This window comes from Macaca thibetana, chromosome X, assembly GCF_024542745.1.
Source record: "Macaca thibetana thibetana isolate TM-01 chromosome X, ASM2454274v1, whole genome shotgun sequence".
NCBI classification, from domain to species: domain Eukaryota; kingdom Metazoa; phylum Chordata; class Mammalia; order Primates; family Cercopithecidae; genus Macaca; species Macaca thibetana.
The window spans coordinates 56,515,824-56,539,304 of record NC_065598.1 but is presented as its reverse complement, the minus strand read 5'-3'; positions in this window follow the sequence as shown (position 1 = coordinate 56,539,304).

Sequence of the window (23,481 nt, the reverse complement as noted above, 5' to 3'; positions counted from 1 at the left end):
TAAAATTGATACCCTTACATCACAATTAAAAGAACTAGTGAAGCAAGAGCAAACACATTCAAAAGCTAGCAGAAGGCAAGGAATAATTCAGATCAGAGCAGAGCTGAAGGGGATAGAGACACAACAAACCCTCCAAAAAATCAATGAATCCAGGAGTTGGTTTTTTGAAAAGATCAACAAAATTGATAGACCGCTAACAAGACTAATAAAGAAGAAAAGAGAGAAGAAACAAATAGACACAATAAAAAATGATAACGGGGATATCACCACCGACCCCACAGAAATACAAACTACCATCAGAGAATACTATAAACACCTCTATGCAAATAAACTGGAAAATCTAAAGGAAACGGATAATTTCCTGGACATTTACACTCTCTCAAGACTAAACCAGGAAGAACTTGAATCCCTGAATAGACCAATAGCAGGCTCTGAAATTGAGGCAATAATTACTAGCCTACCAACCAAAAACAGTCCAGGACCAGAAGGACTCATGGCTGAATTCTACCAGAGGTAAAAGAAGGAGTTCGTACCATTTCTTCTGAAACTATTCCAATCAACAGAAAAAGAGGGAATCCTCCCTATCTCATTTTATAAGGCCAACATCATCCTGATATCAAAGCCTGACAGAGATACAACATAAAAAGAGAATTTTAGACCAATATCCCTGATGAACATCGATGCAAAAATCCTCAAGAAAATACTGGCAAACCGGATCCAGCAGCACATCAAAAAGCTTATCCACCATGATCAAGTGGGCTTCATCCCTGGGATGCAAGGCTGGTTCAACATTTGCAAATCAATAAACGTAATACAGCATATAAACAGAACCAAAGACAAAAACCACATGATTATCTCAATAGATGCAGAAAAGGCCTTTGACAAAATTCAACAGCCCTTCATGCAAAAAACTCTCAATAAAATTGGTATTGATGGAACATATCTCAAAATCATAAGAGCTATTTATGACAAACCCACAGCCAATATCATACTGAATGGGCAAAAACTGAAAAAATTCCCTTTGAAAACTAACACAAGACAGGGATGCCGTCTCTCACCACTCCTATTCAACATAGTGTTGGAAATTCTGGCTAGGGCAATCAGGCAAGAGAAAGAAAGAAAGAAATTAAGGGTATTCAGTCAGGAAAAGAAGAAGTCAGATTGTCCCTGTTTGCAGTTGACATCATTGTATATTTAGAAAACCCCATTGTCTCAGCCCAAAATCTCCTTAAGCTGATAAGAAACTTCAGCAAAGTCTCAGGACACAAAATTAATGTGCAAAAATCACAAGCATTCGTATACACCAGTAACAGACAAACAGAGAGCCAAATCAGGAATGAACTTCCATTCACAATTGCTTCAAAGAGAATCAAATATCTAGGAATCCAACTTACAAGGGATATAAAGGACCTCTTCAAGGAGAACTACAAACCACTGCTCAGTGAAATCAAAGAGGACATAAACAAATGGAAGAACATACCATGCTGATGGATAGGAAGAATCAATATCGTGAAAATGACCATACTGCCCAAGGTAATTTATAGATTCAATGCCATCCCCATCAAGCTACCAATGACTTTCTTCACAGAATTGGAAAAAACTGCTTAAAGTTCGTATGGAACCAAAAAAGAGCCCGCATCTCCAAGACAATCCTAAGTCAAAAGAACAAAGCTGGAGGCATCACACTACCTGACTTCAAACTATACTACAAGGCTACAGTAACCAAAACAGCATGGTACTGGTACCGAAACAGAGATATAGACCAATGGAAAAGAACAGAGTCCTCAGAAATAATACCACACATCTACAGCCATCTGATCTTTGATAAACCTGAGAAAAAAAAGAAATGGGGAAAGGATTCCCTATTTAATAAATGGTGCTGGGAAAATTGGCTAGCCAAAAGTAGAAAGCCGAAACTGGATCCTTTCCTTACTCCTTATACGAAAATATTAATTCAAGATGGATTAGAGACTTAAATGTTAGACCTAATATCATAAAAACCCTAGAAGAAAACCTAGGTAAAACCATTCAGGACATAGGCGTTGGCAAGCACTTCATGTCTAAAACACCAAAAGCAACGGCAACAAAAGCCAAAATTGACAAATGGGATCTCATTAAACTAAAGAGCTTCTGCACAGCAAAAGAAACTACCATCAGAGTGAACAGGCAACCTACAGAATGGGAGAAATTTGTTGCAATCTACTCATCTGACAAACGGCTAATATCCAGAACCTACAAAGAACTCCAACAAATTTACAAGAAAAAAACAAACAACCCCATCAAAAAGTGGGCAAAAGATACGAATAGACATTTCTCAAAAGAAGACATTCATACAGCCAACAGACACATGAAAAAATGCTCATCATCGCTGGCCATCAGAAAAATGCAAATCAAAACCACAATGAGATACCATCTCACACCAGTTAGAATGGCAATCATTCAAAAGTCAGGAAAGGGGGGCGGAGTAAGATGGCCGAATAGGAACAGCTCCAGTCTCCAACTCCCAGCGCGAGTGACACAGAAGACCGGTGATTTCTGCATTTTCAACTGAGGTACTGGGTTCATCTCACTGGGGAGTGCCGGACGATCGGTGCTGGTCAGCTGCTGCAGCCCGACCAGCGAGAGCTGAAACAGGGCGAGGCATTGCCTCACCTGGGAAGTGCAAGGGGGAAGGGAATCCCTTTTCCTAGCCAGGGGAACTGAGAAACACAACACCTGGAAAATCGGGTAACTCCCACCCAAATACTGCGCTTTAAGCAAACAGGCACACCAGGAGATCATATCCCACACCTGGCCGGGAGGGTCCCACGCCCACGGAGCCTCCCTCATTGCTAGCACAGCAGTCTGTGATCTACCAGCAAGGCAGCAGCAAGGCTGGGGGAGGGGCGCCCGCCATGGCTGAGGCTTAAGTAGGTAAACAAAGCTGCTGGGAAGCTCGAACTGGGTGGAGCTCACAGCAGCTCAAGGAAACCTGCCTGTCTCTGTAGACTCCAACTCTGGGGACAGGGCAATAACAAACACAGCCGAAACCTCTGCAGACGCAAACGACTCTGTCTGACAGCTTTGAAGAGAGCAGTGGATCTCCCAACATGGAGGTTGAGATCTGAGAAGGGACAGACTCCCTGCTCAAGTGGGTCCCTGACCCCTGAGTAGCCTAACTGGGAGACATCCCCCACTACGGGCAGTCTGACACCCCACACCTCACAGGGTGGAGTACACCCCTGAGAGGAAGCTTCCAAAGCAAGAATCAGACAGGTACACTCGCTGTTCAGAAATATTCAATCTTCTGCAGCCTCTGCTGCTGATACCCAGGCAAACAGGGTCTGGAGTGGACCTCAAGCAATCTCCAACAGACCTACAGCTGAGGGTCCTGACTACTAGAAGGAAAACTATCAAACAGGAAGGACACCTACACCAAAACCCCATCAGTACATCACCATCATCATCAAAGACCAGAGGCAGATAAAACCACAAAGATGGGGAAAACAGCAGGGCAGAAAAGCTGGAAATTCAAAAAATAAGAGCGCATCTCCCACGGCAAAAGAGCGCAGCTCATCGCCAGCAACGGATCAAAGCTGGATGGAGAATGACTTTGACGACATGAGAGAAGAAGACTTTAGTCCATCAAATTTCTCAGAGCTAAAGGAGGAATTACGTACCCAGTGCAAGGAAACTAAAACTCTTGAAAAAAAAGTGGAAGAATTGATGGCTAGAGTAATTAATGCAGAGAAGGTCATAAACGAAATGAAAGAGATGAAAACCATGACACGAGAAATACGTGACAAAGGCATAAGCTTCAGTAACCGACTCAATCAACTGGAAGAAAGAGTATCTGCGATTGAGGATCAAATGAATGAAATGAAGCGAGAAGAGAAACCAAAAGAAAAAAGAAGAAAAAGAAATGAACAAAGCCTGCAAGAAGTATGGGATTATGTAAAAAGACCAAATCTACGTCTGATTGGGGTGCCTGAAAGTGAGGGGGAAAATGGAACCAAGTTGGAAAACACTCTGCAGGATATCATCCAGGAGAACTTCCCCAACCTAGTAGGGCAGGCCAACATTCAAATCCAGGAAATACAGAGAACGCCACAAAGATACTCCTCGAGAAGAGCAACTCCAAGACACATAATTGCCAGATTCACCAAAGTTGAAATGAAGGAAAAAATCTTAAGGGCAGCCAGAGAGAAAGGTCGGGTTACCCACAAAGGGAAGCCCATCAGACTAACAGCAGATCTCTCGGCAGAAACTCTCCAAGCCAGGAGAGAGGGGGGGCCAATATTCAACATTCTTAAAGAAAAGAATTTTAAACCCAGAATTTCATATCCAGCCAAACTAAGTTTCATAAGTTAAGGAGAAATAAAATCCTTTACAGATAAGCAAATGCTTAGAGATTTTGTCACCACTAGGCCTGCCTTACAACAGACCCTGAAGGAAGCACTAAACATGGAAAGGAACAAGCGGTACCAGCCATTGCAAAAACATGCCAAAATATAAAGACCATCGAGGCTAGGAAGAAACTGCATCAACTAACGAGCAAAATCACCAGTTAATATCATAATGGCAGGATCAAGTTCACACATAACAATCTTAACCTTAAATGTAAATGGACTAAATGCTCCATTAAAAGACACAGACTGGCAAACTGGATAAAGAGTCAAGACCCATCAGTCTGCTGTATTCAGGAGACACATCCCACACGCAGAGACATACATAGGCTCAAAATAAAGGGATGGAGGAAGATTTACCAAGCAAATGGAGAACAAAAAAAAGCGGGGGTTGCAATACTAGTCTCTGATAAAACAGACTTTAAACCATCAAAGATCAAAAGAGACAAAGAAGGCCATTACATAATGGTAAAGGGATCAATTCAACAGGAAGAGCTAACTACCTAAACATATATGCACCCAATACAGGAGCACCCAGATTCATAAAGCAAGTCCTTAGAGACTTACAAAGAGACTTAGACTCCCATACAATAATAATGGGAGACTTCAACACTCCACTGTCAACATTAGACAGATCAACGAGACAGAAAGTTAACAAGGATATCCAGGAATTGAACTCATCTCTGCAGCAAGCAGACCTAATAGACATCTATAGAACTCTCCACCCCAAATCAACAGAATATACATTCTTCTCAGCACCACATCGTACTTACTCGAAAATCGACCACGTAATTGGAAGTAAAGCACTCCTCAGCAAATGTACAAGAACAGAAATTATAACAAACTGTCTCTCAGACCACAGTGCAATCAAACTAGAACTCAGGACTAAGAAACTCAATCAAAACCGCTCAACTACATGGAAACTGAACAACCTGCTCCTGAATGACTACTGGGTACATAATGAAATGAAGGCAGAAATAAAGATGTTCTTTGAAACCAATGAGAACAAAGATACAACATACCAGAATCTCTGGGACACATTTAAATCAGTGTGTAGAGGGAAATTTATAGCACTAAATGTCCACAAGAGAAAGCAGGAAAGATCTAAAATTGACACTCTAACATCGCAATTAAAAGAACTAGAGAAGCAAGAACAAACACATTCGAAAGCTAGCAGAAGGCTAGAAATAACTAACATCAGAGCAGAACTGAAGGAGATAGAGAAACAAAGAAGCCCTCCAAAAAATCAATGAATCTAGGAGTTGGTTTTTTGAAAAGATCAACAAAATTGACAGACCACTAGCAAGACTAATATATGAGAAAAGAGAAAAGAATCAAATAGACACAATAAAAAATGATAAAGGGGATATCACCACCGACCCCACAGAAATACAAACTACCATCAGAGAATACTATAAACACCTCTACGCAAATAAACTGAAAATCTAGAAGAAATGGATAATTTCCTGGACACTTACACTCTTCCAAGACTAAACCAGAAAGAAGTTGAATCCCTGAATAGACCAATAGCAGGCTCTGAAATTGAGGCAATAATTAATAGCCTACCAACCAAAAAAAGTCCAGGACCAGATGGATTCACAGCTGAATTCTACCAGAGGTACAAGGAGGAGTTGGTACCATTCCTTCTGAAACTATTCCAATCAATAGAAAAAGAGGGAATCCTCCCTAACTCATTTTATGAGGCCAACATCATCCTGATACCAAAGCCTGGCAGAGACACAACAAAAAAAGAGAATTTTAGACCAATATCCCTGATGAACATCAATGCAAAAATCCTCAATAAAATACTGGCAAACCGGATTCAGCAACACATCAAAAAGCTTATCCACCATGATCAAGTGGGCTTTATCCCTGGGATGCAAGGCTGGTTCAACATTTGCAAATCAATAAACATAATCCAGCATATAAACACAACCAAAGACAAGAACCACATGATTATCTCAATAGATGCAGAAAAGGCTTTTGACAAAATTCAACAGCCCTTCATGCTAAAAACGCTCAATAAATTCGGTATTGATGGAATGTATCTCAAAATCATAAGAGCTATTTATGACAAACCCACAGCCAATATCATACTGAATGGGCAAAAACTGAAAAAATTCCCTTTGAAAACTGGCACAAGACAGGGATGCCGTCTCTCACCACTCCTATTCAACATAGTGTTGGAAGTTCTGGCTAGGGCAATTAGGCAAGGGAAAGAAATCAAGGGTATTCAGTTAGGAAAAGAAGAAGTCAAATTGTCCCTGTTTGCAGATGACATGATTGTATATTTAGAAAACCCCATTGTCTCAGCCCAAAATCTCTTTAAGCTGATAAGCAACTTCAGCAAAGTCTCAGGATGCAAAATTAATGTGCAAAAATCACAAGCATTCTTATAAACCAGTAACAGACAAACAGAGAGCCAAATCAGGAATGAACTTCCATTCACAATAGCTTCAAAGAGAATAAAATACCTAGGAATCCAACTGACAAGGGATGTAAAGGACCTCTTCAAGGAGAACTACAAACCACTGCTCAGTGAAATAAAAGAGGACACAAACAAATGGAAGAACATACCATGCTGATGGATAGGAAGAATCAATATCGTGAAAATGGCCATACTGCCCAAGGTAATTTATAGATTCAATGCCATCCCCATCAAGCTACCAATGAGTTTCTTCACAGAATTGGAAAAAACTGCTTTAAAGTTCATATGGAACCAAAAAAGAGCCCGCATCTCCAAGACAATCCTAAGTCAAAAGAACAAAGCTGGAGGCATCACGCTACCTGACTTCAAACTATACTACAAGGCTACAGTAACCAAAACAGCATGGTACTGGTACCAAAACAGAGATATAGACCAATGGAAAAGAACCGAGTCCTCAGAAATAATACCACACATCTACAGCCATCTGATCTTTGACAAACCTGAGAGAAACAAGAAATGGGGAAAGGATTCCCTATTTAATAAATGGTGCTGGGAAAATTGGCTAGCCATAAGTAGAAAGCCGAAACTGGATCCTTTCCTTACTCCTTATACGAAAATTAATTCAAGGTGGATTAGAGACTTAAATGTTAGACCTAATACCATAAAAATCCTAGAGGAAAACCTAGGTAGTACCATTCAGGACATAGGCACGGGCAAAGACTTCATGTCTAAAACACCAAAAGCAACGGCAGCAAAAGCCAAAATTGACAAATGGGATCTCATTAAACTAAAGAGCTTCTGCACAGCAAAAGAAACTACCATCAGAGTGTACAGGCAACCTACAGAATGGGAGAAAATTTTTGCAATCTGCTGATCTAACAAAGGGCCTATATCCAGAACCTACAAAGAACTCAAACAAATTTACAAGAAAAAAACAAACAACCCCATCAAAAAGTGGGCAAAGGATATGAACAGACACTTCTCAAAAGAAGACATTCATACAGCCAACAGACACATGAAAAAATGCTCATCATCACTGGCCATCAGAGAAATGCAAATCAAAAGCACAATGAGATACCATCTCACACCAGTTAGAATGGCGATCATTAAAAAGTCAGGAACAACAGGTGCTGGAGAGGATGTGGAGAAATAGGAACACTTTTACACTGTTGGTGGGATTGTAAACTAGTTCAACCATTATGGAAAACAGTATGGCGATTCCTCAGGGATCTAGATCTAGAAGTACCATATGACCCAGCCATCCCATTACTGGGTCTATACCCAAAGGATTATAAATCATGCTGCTACAAAGACACAAGCACATGTATGTTTATTATGGCACTATTCCCAATAGCAAAGACTTGGAATCAACCCAAATGTCCGTCAGTGACAGACTGGATTAAGAAAATGTGGCACATATACACCATGGAATACTATGCAGCCATAAAAAAGGATGAGTTTGTGTTCTTTGTAGGGACATGGATGAAGCTGGAAACCATCATTCTCAGCAAACTATCGCAAGAACAGAAAACCAAACACCGCATGTTCTCACTCATATTTGGGAACTGAACAATGAGATCACTTGGACTCGGGAAGGGGAACATCACACACCGGGGCCTATCACAGGGAGGAGGGACAGGGGAGAGATTGCATTGGGAGTTATACCTGTTGTAAATGACTAGTTGCTGGGTGCTGACGAGTTGATGGGTGCAGCACACCAACATGGCACAAGTATACATATGTAACAAACCTGCACGTTATGCACTTGTACCCTAGAACTTAAAGTATAATAAAAAAAAAAAAAAAAAGAAGAAGAAAATACTGGCACACCGAATCCAGCAGCGCATTAAAAAGCTTATCCACAATGATCAAGTGGGCATCATCCCCAGGATGCAAGGCTGGTTCAACATATGCAAATCAATAAATGTAATCCCGCATATAAACAGAATCAAAGACAAAAACCACATGATTATTTCAATAGATGCAGGAAAAGGCCCTTGAGAAAATTCAGCAGCCTTTCACCTAAAAATTAGGCCCAGTATGCATTAGCTATTTTTCCTGATGTTCTTCACCAACAGTGTCTCAGCTCATTGCAACCTCCACCTCCCAGGTTCAAGCAATTCTCCTGTCTCAGCCTCCTGAGTAGCTGGGATTACAGGAACACACCACCACACGTGGTTAATTTCTTGTATTTTTAGTAGAGATGGGGTATTACCCTGTTGGCCATGCTGGTGTTGAACTCCTGACCTCTGGTGATCCGCTCACCTAGGCCTCCCAAAATGCTAAGATTACAAGTGTAAGCCACCATGCCTGGCCCATTTCTTCTAGATTTCCTAGTTTACTTGCATAGAGCTGTTTAGCGTATTCTTTGATGCTAGAAGGCTACAGCAAGAAAAACAGCATGGGAATGGTACCAAAATAGACACATATACCAACGGAACAGAATAGAGAGACCAGAAATAGAGCTGCATACCTAAAACGATGTGATCTTCAACAATGGGGGAAAAAAAAGCAATGGGTAAAGACCTCCTTATTTAATAAATGGTGCTGGGATAACTAGCTAGCCATAAACAGAAGATTGAACTGGACACCCTCCTTACACAATATACAAAAATCAACTCAAGATGGATTAAAGACTAAAATATAAAACCCAAAACTGTAAAATTCCTTAAAGAAATCCTGGGAAATACCATTCTGAACTTAGGCTTCGGCAAAGATTTCATGATAGAGACACCAAAGCAATTGCACAACAAACAAAAATGGACAAATACGATCTAATTAACAACTGCATTACATTCCCAGCAATGATTCTTAATTACGGTTAAATGGATGCAATGACAGAAATAAAATTCAGAATATGAATAAGAATGAAGATCAACATTCAGGAGTAAGTTGAAATTCAATCCAAGGATTGTAAGAAACACAATAAAGTAATACGGCAGATGAAAGACAAAGTGGCCATTTTAAGAAATAACCAAACTGAGTTGATAGATCTGAACAACTTATTTTAATAATTTTATAACACAATTGCAAATATTAACAGCAGAATCAACCAAACTGTGAAAAGAATTCCAGATGCTCTTTGAAACATCTCAGTCAGACAAAAATTTTAAAAAGAATAATTAACAATGAACAAAACCTCCAAGAAGTATGGGATTATGCAAAGAGACCAAATCTATTGGCATTCCTGAAAGACAAGGAGATAAAGCAAGCAACTTGAAAAACATATCTCGGCCGGGCGCAGTGGCTCAAGCCTGTAATCCCAGCACTTTGGGAGGCCGAGACGGGCGGATCACGAGGTCAGGAGATCGAGACCATCCTGGCTAACACGGTGAAACCCCGTCTCTACTAAAAAAATACAAAAAACTAGCCGGGTGAGGTGGCGGGAGCCTGTAGTCCCAGCTACTCGGGAGGCTGAGGCAGGAGAATGGCGCAAACCCGGGAGGCGGAGCTTGCAGTGAGCTGAGATCCTGCCACTGCACTCCAGCCTGGGCGACAGAGCGAGACTCCATCTCAAAAAAAAAAAAAAAAAAAAAAAAAAAAGAAAAACATATCTCAGGATATCATCTATGAAAAATTTTCCCAACCTTGCTAGAGAGACCAACATTCAAATTCAGGAAGTGCAGAAAACCCAGTGAAATAATACAGAAAAAAATCATCTCCAAGAAACTCATCAGATTATTGTGTCAAAATGAAAGAAAAAATATTAAATGCAACTGGAAAGAAGAGGCAGGTCACCTACAAAGGAACCACACCAGGTTAATATCAGATCTTTCAACATAAACCCTAGAAGCCAGAAGAGAATGCGAGCCTATATTCAGCATTCTTAAAGAAAAGGCTTTCCAACCAAGAATTTCATATCCATCCAAATTCAGCTTCAGAAGTGAAGTAGAAATAACATCTTTTCGGACAAGCAAATGCTAAGGGATTTTGTTACCAGCAGACTTGCCTTATAAGAGGTCCAGAAGAGAGTACTAAATATGAAAAAGAAAGACAATTACTGGCCATTATGAAAACACACTTAAGTACGTAGACCAGTGACACTGTAATGCAGCTACACCACAAAGTCTGCATAATAACCAGCTAACAACATGTTAAATCTGCACATACCAAAACTAACTTTGAATGTAAATGGCCTAACTTCCCACAGTTAAAAGGCACAGAGTGGTAAGCTGGATAAAGAAGCAAGACCCAACAGCATGCTGTTTTCAAGAGACCCATCTCATGCAATGACAGTCATAGGCTCAAAATAAAGAGATGGAGAAAAACATACCAAGCAAACAGAAAACAGAAATAAGTAGGAGTTGCTAGTCTAATTTCAGAGAAAACATATTTTAAACCAACAAAGATCAAAAAAGACAATGAACAGTATTACATAATGGTAAAGGGCTCAATTCAACAAGAAGACCTAACTAACCTAAGTATATATTCACCCAACACATGAGCACCTGGATTCATAAAGCAAGTTATTGGAGACCTACAAAGATATTTAGATAACCACACAATAAGAGTGGGAGTCTTCAACATCTCACTGACAGATCACTGAGGCAGAAAACTAACAAAAATATTTAGGGCCTGAACTCAACACTTGACCAAATGGACCTAACAGATATCTACAGAACACTCCACCACAAAACAACAGAATATACATTCTTCTGATCTCCATATGGTACATACTCTAAAATCAACAAATCAGACATATAACAAACCTGTATAACAAACTTGCACATGTACCCTTGAACTTACACATTGAAAAAATAGAAAATGCTCAATGTTACTAATCATTAGAGAAATGCAATGCAAAACCACAACAAGACACCATCTCACACCAGTCAAAATGGCTATTACTAAAAAGTCAAAAACAAACCGATGTTCACAAGTCTGCAGAGAAAAGAAAATGCTTATTCACTGTTGTGGTGAATGTAAATTAGCCCAGCCATTGTGGAAAGTAGTTTGGAGGCTTGTCAAAGAACTTAAAACAGAGCTACCATTTGACTCAGCCATCTCATTATTGGGTATATACTTAAATTAAAATAAATTATTCTACCAAAAAGACACATGCATTTGCATGTCCATTGCTATTCTACTCATAGTAGCAAAGACATGAAAATAAGCTACTTGGCCATTAATTATAGATTGGATTGTTAAAATATGGTACATATACAACCTGGAATACTATACAGCTATAAAAAAGAAAGAGATACTGTCCTTTAAAGCAACATGGATGGAACTGCAGGCCATAATCCTAAGTAAATTCGTGCTTGAACAGAAAATCAAGTACTACATTATCTCATTTATAAGTGGAAGCTAATATTGTGCCCATATGGACAAAAATATGGGAACAATAGACACTGGAGACTACTGGAAGGTGAAAGGAGTAGGAATGGGTTGAAATATTATCTGTCAAGTACTACTCACACTACCTGGATTACGTGATCCATACCCAAACCTCAGCATCATGCAATAAGCCCATTTAACAAACCTGCATATGTACCTTCTATATGTACAACAAAAGTTGAAAATAAAATAAAATAAAACAAAATAAAATAGTTTACTATCCACCACAGAAAAAAATAATAGATACCAATCAAGTGGAATTTATACGAGACTGTAAGAATCTTTCAACATACACAAGTCAATAAATATGATACAACGCATCAACAAAATGAAGAACAAAATTGATATGATCATCTCAATAGGTAGATTTTTAAAAATATTTTATAAACTTCAACATCCCTTCATGATAAAAATTCCCAACAACTCAGGCATGGAAGCAACTCAAAATAATAAAGTTCATATATGAGAAACTCACAGCTGACATTGTAATGAATTGAGAAAAGTTGAAAGCCTTTCCTCTGGAAACCTGAACTGACGAAGATGTCCATTTTCATAACTCTATTCAATATAGAACTGAAAGTCCTAGCCAGAGCAGTCAGTCAGGAGAAAGAAATAAAAGGCATCAAAATTGAAAAATTGGAAGCTGAATTGTCCTTCTTTGCTAATGATCTGGTTTTTTATCTAGAAAAACCTAAAGACCCCACCAAAAACATTTTAGTTCTTTTAAATGGATTCTTTAAAGTTTCAAAATACAAAATCAACACACAAAAATCAATAGGGTTTCTATATATCGAAAACGAACTAGCTGCTAAGAAATAAATTAAAAAGGCAATCCCACTTACAATACCTACAATAAATGAAATACCTAAGAATAGATTTGTCTAATGATGTGAAATACCTCTACAGGAAAAACTAAAATATCCATGAAAGAAATTAAAGAGGACACCAACAAGTAGAAAGACTTCCTATGCTATTGGATAAGAAGATTTAATATTGTTTAACTCTCCATACACCCAAAGAAACCTGCAGATTCAATGCAATCTCTATCAAAATATGAATACCACTTTTCATAGAAATAAAAAGTCCTAAAATTTGTATGTAACTACAAAAGAACCTAAATAGACAAAGACATTCTGAGCAAAATAAGAAACAAAACTGGAGGCCATCAAACTACCTGATTTCAAAATATACTACAATCAAGACACTGTAGCGATTCCTCAAACACCAAAAGACAGAAATATCATTAGACCCAGCAACCCCATTACTGGGTATATACCCAAAGGAATATAAATCATTCTATTTTGAAGACTCATGCATGCGTATGTTCACTGCAGCACTATTCACAATAGCAAAGACATGAAATCATACCACAAACAGGATTGCTTAAAGTAACAGTAATTTATTATTTCACAGTCCTGGAGGTCAGAAGTCCAAAATCAATGTGTCAGCAAGACTGGTAAATTCTGGAGGCTCTAGGGGGAGAACGTGTTCCATGATCCTTTCAACTTCTGGTGGCTTTCAGCAATCATTGGCCTTTTGGCACTTGCAGACACAGAACTCCAATCTCTGTCTCCATCCTCATATGGTGTTCTACAAAGTGTCTCCTGTCTCTTTGTCTAAATTTCCCTACTCTTATAAAGACACCGTTTATTGAATTAGGGTCCACACTAATCTTGAGTGAATTACAAGTTCAAAGTGTTTATGTACAAATAAGGTTACATTCAAATAAAATCACAGTAACAGGTACTGGAAGTGAGACTGTAAATACATATTTTAAGAAAAACACAATTCTATCCATTACAGTAACACTATAAATATACCCATTATAGTAACAAAATAATTATAATATTATAACTTATAGAATAAAATTAATATCCATGGTTATTGTTTACTGATATGAATAAATAATTTAATAAATAAATAGGGGAAACTGGACCACTCTTCCCTAAGGAAGCATTTCAGTTAAAAAATATGGAAGAATTGAGGAAAATACAAGATCACTGTTGGGCAAATAATCTTGTATTGTCAAAATCACATCAATACAATAAAAAATAACAAAATACAAGGAAAAAATGTAGACCTGCTACAGATTGGAGGAGATTAAGGAGACATGACAACTAAATGCAATGTGGTATTCTGAATTGGATCCTGGAATCAAAAAAGACATCAGTGAAAAAAAAAAATGGGTAAAATTCTAGTAAGATCTGCAATGAGTTAATAGTGTTGTACTGATGATAATTTCCTAGTTTACATAATTGTGTTATGCTTATGTAAAATGTGTATTATGAGATGCTGAATGAAGAGTCCATGAGAATTCACTGTACTAGTTTTGCAACTTTCTATAAGTTATAAAACGTTTTAGAAAATAATTTAAAAAGAGAAAAACCTAAAGTAAGATGAAACTAGGGATATCTATAAAAGTACCTAGGACAAGATTCAATTATTCATTGCGGAGATTTCAAAAGCTTCAAAAAGCATGCGATATTTTATGTGGAATTCCAGGAAGAGATAGAGCTTTGCCAGATGACAATAATAAGGGTGGAGAGATAGATTTCAGGCATAGATATAGTGGGCAATTAATGCTGTATGCTTTAAATTTTACCGATAGGTAAAATTCTATTCCTCCTGGGCTCCAGTATTCTCAGTAACATGTAGCTTTACAGGTTATGATTTGTTTGGGTTTGGTTTGTTTTTGCTAACAAAAAAATTGTAGACAAGTTTTAAAATTGTAAGTATTTATAATTCATTTAAAAATCTGAAAAAAAAAGGAGATCTCTCATTTTCCCTACAGCTGTGTAAGAAAATTGTTCTGCAGCACAAACCCAATCCAATAGGCTTATTTAGTTGGGTGTAACATTTAGAACATTTGTAACAATAACAATTTTATTTTTTCTACACAACATGGTGTCCTGTGCAAATATTCTAGAGTCTTACTAATTTGTTTCATTCTCTGTTAATAGGAATGTGTCCTTGAAAGAAAATTTGAATAAAGGATTGTGTATAAATGCCTAATTTTTATAAAAATGTTACCAGGTTCAATAAAAGTATCCTTAGAGGAGAAACAAATAATTCTGATTTGTTGTCATGTTTGAAACTTTTTTTTTTTTGCCCTAGCAATAATGTTTTGATTGATATCTCTGTGTTCCTAAAAAGTATAAAGATTTGTAAAACTTGCTCAACAAAATTAGAAAAGACCCATGGCTAACATTCTTTTTCTCACACATGCATGATAAAAGACATGTCTAAAAATAGACTAGATTTTTTATTTTAGCGAGGTATAGCCTTATTTTATTTAAATAAACAGTATTGGCTCAAAGAAAGCTTTTATGCTTAGGCACTCATGCTGTAGTTTGGGAATTGTGACGAGGACAAAAGCAATAAGATAATATAATGAGCAAAAGCAGTCACAAAAGATGAAAATTGGAAAACTTAAGGCTTGAGAAAGGCTGTGAATGCTATTCTAAAACGTTTGGAAATACTTTTATACATGTATTTCTTTTTCAGTTTACTCTCTTTAAATAGAATACTAAAAATTTTTCTTATTTTCAGTTTACATTAAAATAGAAACATGAAGAACTGAGAGCTCTTTGGAGATTCTGTACTACCAGTTGTTAAAGAACATAATAACAAGATTATTGAAGTTTCCAGGTTCACCATCCTAGTTTCATATGCTCCCAAAGAATCCCATCTCTTTCTCATACTATAGACAACTGGGATCACATCAAGTTACAAAGCTTTCTCACAGTAATGTAAACAATCAACAAAGTGAAGAGACAACCCATAGAGTACAAGAAAATGTTTGCAAACTACCCATCTGACAAGTGATTAATAACTAGAATATAAAGAGCTGAAGCAACACTATATAAATAAATTAAATTTTGCCAATTTAAAAATGAGCAAAAGACCTAAATAGACATTCCTGAGCAGCAGGCATACAAACAGCAAACAAACATATGAAAAAGTACTCAACATCACTGATCATCAGAAAAATGCAAGTCAAAACTGCAATGTAATATCATCTAATTCCAGTTAAAATGTCTTTTATCCAAAAGTCATACAATAACAAATGCTGGCAAGAATGTGGGGAAAACAGAACACTTGTATACTGTTAGTGGGAACGTAAATTAGTACAATCACCACAGAGAACAATTTGGGGGTTCCTCAAAAACCTAAAAATAGAGCTACCATATGATCCAGCAATGCCACTCCTATGTATATACCTGAGAGAAAGAAAATCAAGATATTGAAAAGGTATCTTACTCCTATGTATATTGAAGCACCATTAATGATAATCAAGATTTGGAAGCAACCTAATGTTCACAAACAGATGGAGATATAGAGTAGAAGCATGGCTTCCAGAGGCTAGGAAGAGTAGTGAAAGGATCGGTGGGGGAATTAGGTATGATTAATAAGTACTAAATAATAGAAAGAATGAATACGAATTAGTGTTTGCTAGCACAAGGTGACTATAATAAAAATAATTTAATTGTACTGTTTTAAATAACTAAAGGAGTATAACTGGGCTCTTTTTAACACAACAGATAAATGCTTGAGGTGATGGATACTCTACTTACCCTGAGGTGATCATTATACATTGCATGTCTGTGTCAAAATATCACAAGCAACACATAAATATATACACCAAGAATGTAACCACAAACATTAAAAATAAAGAGAAATGCTGAATGCAGATGGTCTAAATTATTTAATTAAAAGGCAAAGAGAGGGTGAGTGAATAAAGAAACTTAAATATATGCTGTCTTAAAGAAATTCACTTTACCTATAAAGACACACACAGGCTAAAAGTGAAGTAGTAGAAAAGGATATTCCACGTAACTGGAAACCAGAAAAAAGAAGGAGTAGCTACACATAAGTCAGATTTAAAAGACAATAAATCAAAACTATAAAAACAAAGATTGTCACTATATAATGATAAAGGGGCCAATTCAACAAGCAAATATAACAAGTATAAGTATCTGTAACACCAACACCAACTCCAGAGCTCCGATGTATGGAAAGACAACATTAACATGTACCAGTCCATATCCATACTGCTATGAAGAAGTACCGAAGACTGGGTAATTTATGAAGAAAAAGAGGTTTAATGGACTCACAGTTCTATATGGCTGGGAAGGCCTCACAGTCATGGCAGAACACGATGGAGGGGCAAAGGCACATCTTACATGGCAGCAGCCGAGAGAGCATGTGCAGGGAACTGTGCTTTATAAAATCACCAGATCTCGTGAAACATATTCATTATCACAAGAACAGCACGGGAAAACCCACCCCCATGATTCAATTACTTCTCACCAGGTCCCTCCAATGACACATGGGGATTGTGGGAGCTACAATTCAAGATGAGATTTAGGTGGAGACATGCACAAACCATATCAAATAAATCGCAAGGCAGAGACAAACTGCAAGACAATAATAATAGGGAATTTTTACATCCTTTTCTCAGTAATGGGAAAATAATCCAGACAGAAAATCAACAAAGAAATAGCAGAGTTAACTTACACACTAGATCACTTAGGTCTAACTGACATTTACAAAACTTTTCATCCAGCTGGTACAGAAGACAAATTCTTTTCAGCAGCACATGGAACATTCTCCAGCTTAGATCATACATTAGGCCACAAAGCACATTTGAATATTTTTAAATAAAAAATTATATTAGAGGGCAGAGCAAGATGGCGGAATAGGAACAGCTCCAGTCTCCAACTCCCAGCACGAGCAACACAGAAGACCGGTGATTTCTGCATTTTCAACTGAGGTACTGGGTTCATCTCACTAGGGAGTGCCAGACAATCGGTGCTGGTCAGCTGCTGCAGCCCAACCAGCGAGAGCTGAAGCAGAGAGAGGCAACGCCTCACCTGGGAAGCGCAAGGGGAAAGGTAATCCCTTTTACTAGCTAGGGGAACTCTGACACACAGTACCTGGAAAATTGGGTAACTCCCACCCCAATACTGCGCTTTTAGCAAACAGACACACCAGGAGATTATGTCCCACACCTGGCTGGGAGGGTGCCACGCCCACGGAGCCTCCCTCATTGCTAGCACAGCAGTCTGTGATCTAAACGCAAGGCAGCAGCGAGGCTGGGGGAGGGGTGCCCACCATTGCTGAGGCTTAAGTAGGTAAACAAAGCCGCTGGGAAGCACGAACTGGGTGGAGCTCACAAAAGCTCAAGGAAACCTGCCTGTCTCTGTAGACTCCACCTCCGGGGACAGGGCACAGATAAACAACAACAAAAGCAGGAGAAACCTCTGCAGATGCCAAAGACTCTGTCTGACAGCTTTGAAGAGAGCAGTGGATCTCCCAACACGGAGGTTGAGATCTGAGAAGGGACAGACTGCCTGCTCAAGTGGATCCCTGACCCCTGAGTAGCCTAACTGGGAGACATCCCCCACTAGGGGCAGTCTGACACCCCACACCTCACAGGGTGGAGTACACCCCTGAGAGGAAGCCTCCAAAGCAAGAATCCGACAGGTACACTCGCTGTTCAGCAATATTCCATCTTCTGCAGCCTCTGCTGCTGACACCCAGGCAAACAGGGTCTGGAGTGGACCTCAAGCAATCTCCAACAGACCTGCAGCTGAGGGTCCTGACTACTAGAAGGAAAACTATCAAACAGGAAGGACACCTACACCAAAACCCATCAGTACATCACCATCATCATCAAAGACCAGAGGCAGATAAAACCACAAAGATGGGGAAAAAGCAGAGCAGAAAAGTTAGAAATTCAAAAAATAAGAGCGCATCTAACCCAGCAAAGGACCGCAGCTCAGCGCCAGCAACGGATCAAAGCCTGAAGGAGAATGACTTTGACGACATGAGAGAAGAAGGCTTTAGTCCATCAAACTTCTCAGAGATACAGGAGGAATTACGTACCCAGGGCAAAGAAACTAAAAATCTTGAAAAAAAAGTGGAAGAATTGATGGCTAGAGTAATTAATGCAGAGAAGGTCATAAACGAAATGAAAGAGATGAAAACCATGACACGAGAAATACGTGACAAATACACAAGCTTCAGTAACCAACTCGATCAACTGGAAGAAAGAGTATCAGCGATTGAGGATCAAATGAACGAAATGAAGCGAGAAGAGAAACCAAAAGAAAAAAGAAGAAAAAGAAATGAACAAAGCCTGCAAGAAGTATGGAATTATGTAAAAAGACCAAATCTACGTCTGATTGGGGTGCCTGAAAGTGAGGGGGAAAATGGAACCAAGTTGGAAAACACTCTTCAGGATGTCATCCAGGAGAACTTCCCCAACCTAGTAGGGCAGGCCAACATTCAAATCCAGGAAATATAGAGAATGCCACAAAGATACTCCTCGAGAAGAGCAACTCCAAGACACATAATTGCCAGATTCACCAAAGTTGAAATGAAGGAAAAAATCTTAAGGGCAGCCAGAGAGAAAGGTCGGGTTACCCACAAAGGGAAGCCCATCAGACTAACAGCAGATCTCTCGGCAGAAACTCTACAAGCCAGAAGAGAGTGGGGGCCAATATTCAACATTCTCAAAGAAAACAATTTTAAACCCAGAATTTCATATCCAGCCAAACTAAGTTTCATCAGTGAAGGAGAAATAAAATCCTTTACAGACAAGCAAATGCTTAGAGATTTTGTCACCACTAGGCCTGCCTTACAAGAGACCCTGAAGGAAGCACTAAACATGGAAAGGAACAACCGGTATCAGCCTTTGCAAAAACATGTCAAAATGTAAAGACCATCGAGGCTAGGAGAAACTGCATCAACTAACTAGGAAAACAACCAGTTAATATCATAATGGCAGGATCAAGTTCACACATAACAATCTTAACCTTAAATGTAAATGGACTAAATGCTCCAATTAAAAGACACAGACTGGCAAACTGGATAAAGAGTCAAGACCCATCAGTCTGCTGTATTCAGGAGACCCATTTCACATGCAGAGACAAACATAGGCTCAAAATAAAAGGATGGAGGAAGATTTACCAAGCAAATGGAGAAGAAAAAAAAGCAGGAGTTGCAATACTAGTCTCTGATAAAACAGACTTTAAACCATCAAAGATCAAATGAGACAAAGAAGGCCATTACATAATAGTAAAGGGATCAATTTAACAGGAAGAGCTAACTATCCTAAATATATATGCACCCAATACAGGAGCACCCAGATTCATAAAGCAAGTCCTTAGAGACTTACAAAGAGACTTAGACTCCCATACAATAATAATGGGAGACTTGAACACTCCACTGTCAAAATTAGACAGATCACCGAGACAGAAAGTTAACAAGGATATCCAGGAATTGAACAAATCTCTGCAGCAAGCAGATCTAATAGACATCTATAGAACTCTCCACCCCAAATCAACAGAATATACATTCTTCTCAGCACCACATTGCACTAATTCCAAAATTGACCACATAGTTGGAAGTAAAGCACTCCTCAGCAAATGTACAAGAACAGAAATTATAACAAACTGTCTCTCAGACCACAGTGCAATCAAACTAGAACTCAGGACTAAGAAACTCAATCAAAACCGCTCAACTACATGGAAACAGAACAACCTGCCCCTGAATGACTACTGGGTACATAATGAAATGAAGGCAGAAATAAAGATGTTCTTTGAAACCAATGAGAACAAACAAACAACATACCAGAATCTCTGGGACACATTTAAAGCAGTGTGTAGAGGGAAATTTATAGCACTAAATGCCCAAAAGAGAAAGCAGGAAAGATCTAAAATTGACACTCTGACATCACAATTAAAAGAACTAGAGAAGTAAGAGCAAACACATTCAAAAGCTAGCAGAAGGCAAGAAATAACTAAGATCAGAGCAGAACTGAAGGAGATAGAGACACAAAAAACCCTCCAAAAAAATCAATGAATCCAGGAGTTGGTTTTTTGAAAAGATCAACAAAATTGACAGACCGCTAGCAAGACTAATAAAGAAGAAAAGAGAGAAGAATCAAATAGACACAATAAAAAAATGATAACGGGGATATCACCACCGACCCCACAGAAATACAAACTACCATCAGAGAATACTATAAATATCTCTATGCAAATAAACTAGAAAATCTAGAAGAAATGGATAATTTCCTGGACACTTATACTCTTCCAAGACTAAACCAGGAAGAATTTGGATCCCTGAATAGACCAATAGTAGGCTCTGAAATTGAGGCAATAATTAATAGCCTACCAACGAAAAAAAGTCCAGGACCAGATGGATTCACAGCTGAATTCTACCAGAGGTACAAGGAGGAGCTGGTACCATTCCTTCTGAAACTATTCCAATCAATAGAAAAAGAGGGAATCCTCCCTAACTCATTTTATGAGGCCAACATCATCCTTATACCAAAGCCTGGCAGAGACACAACAAAAAAAGAGAATTTAGGCCAATATCCCTGATGAACATCGATGCAAAAATCCTCAATAACATACTGGCAAACCGGATTCAGCAGCACATCAAAAAGCTTATCCACCATGATCAAGTGGGCTTCATCCCTGAGATGCAAGGCTGGTTCAACATTCGCAAATCAATAAACATAATCCAGCAAATAAACAGAACCAAAGACAAGAACCACATGATTATCTCAATAGATGCAGAAAAGGCTTTTGACAAAATTCAACAGCCCTTCATGCTAAAAACGCTCAATAAATTCGGTATTGATGGAACGTACCTCAAAATAATAAGAGCTATTTATGACAAACCCACAGCCAATATCATACTGAATGGGCAAAATCTGGTAGCATTCCCTTTGAAAACTGGCACAAGACAGGGATGCCCTCTCTCATCACTCCTATTCAACATAGTGTTGGAAGTTCTGGCTAGGGCAATCAGGCAAGACAAAGAAATCAAGGGTATTCAGTTAGGAAAAGGAGAAGTCAAATTGTCCCTGTTTGCAGATGACATGATTGTATATTTAGAAAACCTCATTGTCTCAGCCCAAAATCTCCATAAGCTTGTAAGCAACTTCATCAAAGTCTCAGGATACAAAATTAATGTGCAAAAATCACAAGCATTCTTATACACCAGTTACAGACAAACAGAGAGCCAAATCAGGAATGAACTTCCATTCACAATTGCTTCAAAGAGAATAAAATACCTAGGAATCCAACTGACAAGGGATTTAAAGGACCTCTTCAAGGAGAACTACAAACCACTGCTCAGTGAAATAAAAGAGGACACAAACAAATGGAAGAACATACCATGCTCATGGATTGGAAGAATCGATATCGTGAAAATGACCATACTGCCCAAGGTAATTTATAGATTCAATGCCATTCCCATCAAGCTACCAATGAGTTTCTTAACAGAATTGGAAAAAACTGCTTTAAAGTTCATATGGAACCAAGAAAGAGCCCGCATCTCCAAGACAATCCTAAGTCAAAAGAACAAAGCTGGAGGCATCACACTACCTGACTTCAAACTATACTACAAGGCTACAGTAACCAAAACAGCATGGTACTGGTACCAAAACAGAAATATAGACCAATGGAACAGAACCGAGTCCTCAGAAATAATACCACACATCTACAGCCATCTGATCTTTGACAAACCTGAGAGAAACAAGAAATGGGGAAAGGATTCCCTATTTAATAAATGGTGCTGGGAAAATTGGCTAGCCATAAGTAGAAAGCTGAAACTGGATCCTTTCCATACTCCTTATACGAAAATTAATTCAAGATGGATTAGAGACTTAAATGCTAGACCTAATACCATAAAAACTCTAGAGGAAAACCTAGGTAGTACCATTCAGGACATAGGCATGGGCAAAGACTTCATGTCTAAAACACCAAAAGCAACGGCAGCAAAAGCCAAAATTGTCAAATGGGATCTCATTAAACTAAAGAGCTTCTGCACAGCAAAAGAAACTACCATCAGAGTGAACAGGCAACCTACAGAATGGGAGAAATTTGTTGCAATCTACTCATCTGACAAAGGGCTAATATCCAGAACCTACAAAGAACTCAATCAAATTTACAAGAAAAAAACAAACAACCCCATCAAAAAGTGGGCAAAGGATATGAACAGACATTTCTCAAAAGAAGACATTCATACAGCCAACAGACACATGAAAAAATGCTCATCATCACTGGCCATCAGAGAAATGCAAATCAAAACCACAATGAGATACCATCTCACACCAGTTAGAATGGCAATCATTCAAAAGTCAGGAAACAACAGATGCTAGAGAGGATGTGGAGAAATAGGAACACTTTTACACTGTTGGTGGGATTGTAAACTAGTTCAACCATTATGGAAAACAGTATGGCGATTCCTCAAGGATCTAGAACTAGATGTACCATATGACCCAGCCATCCCATTACTGGGTATATACCCAAA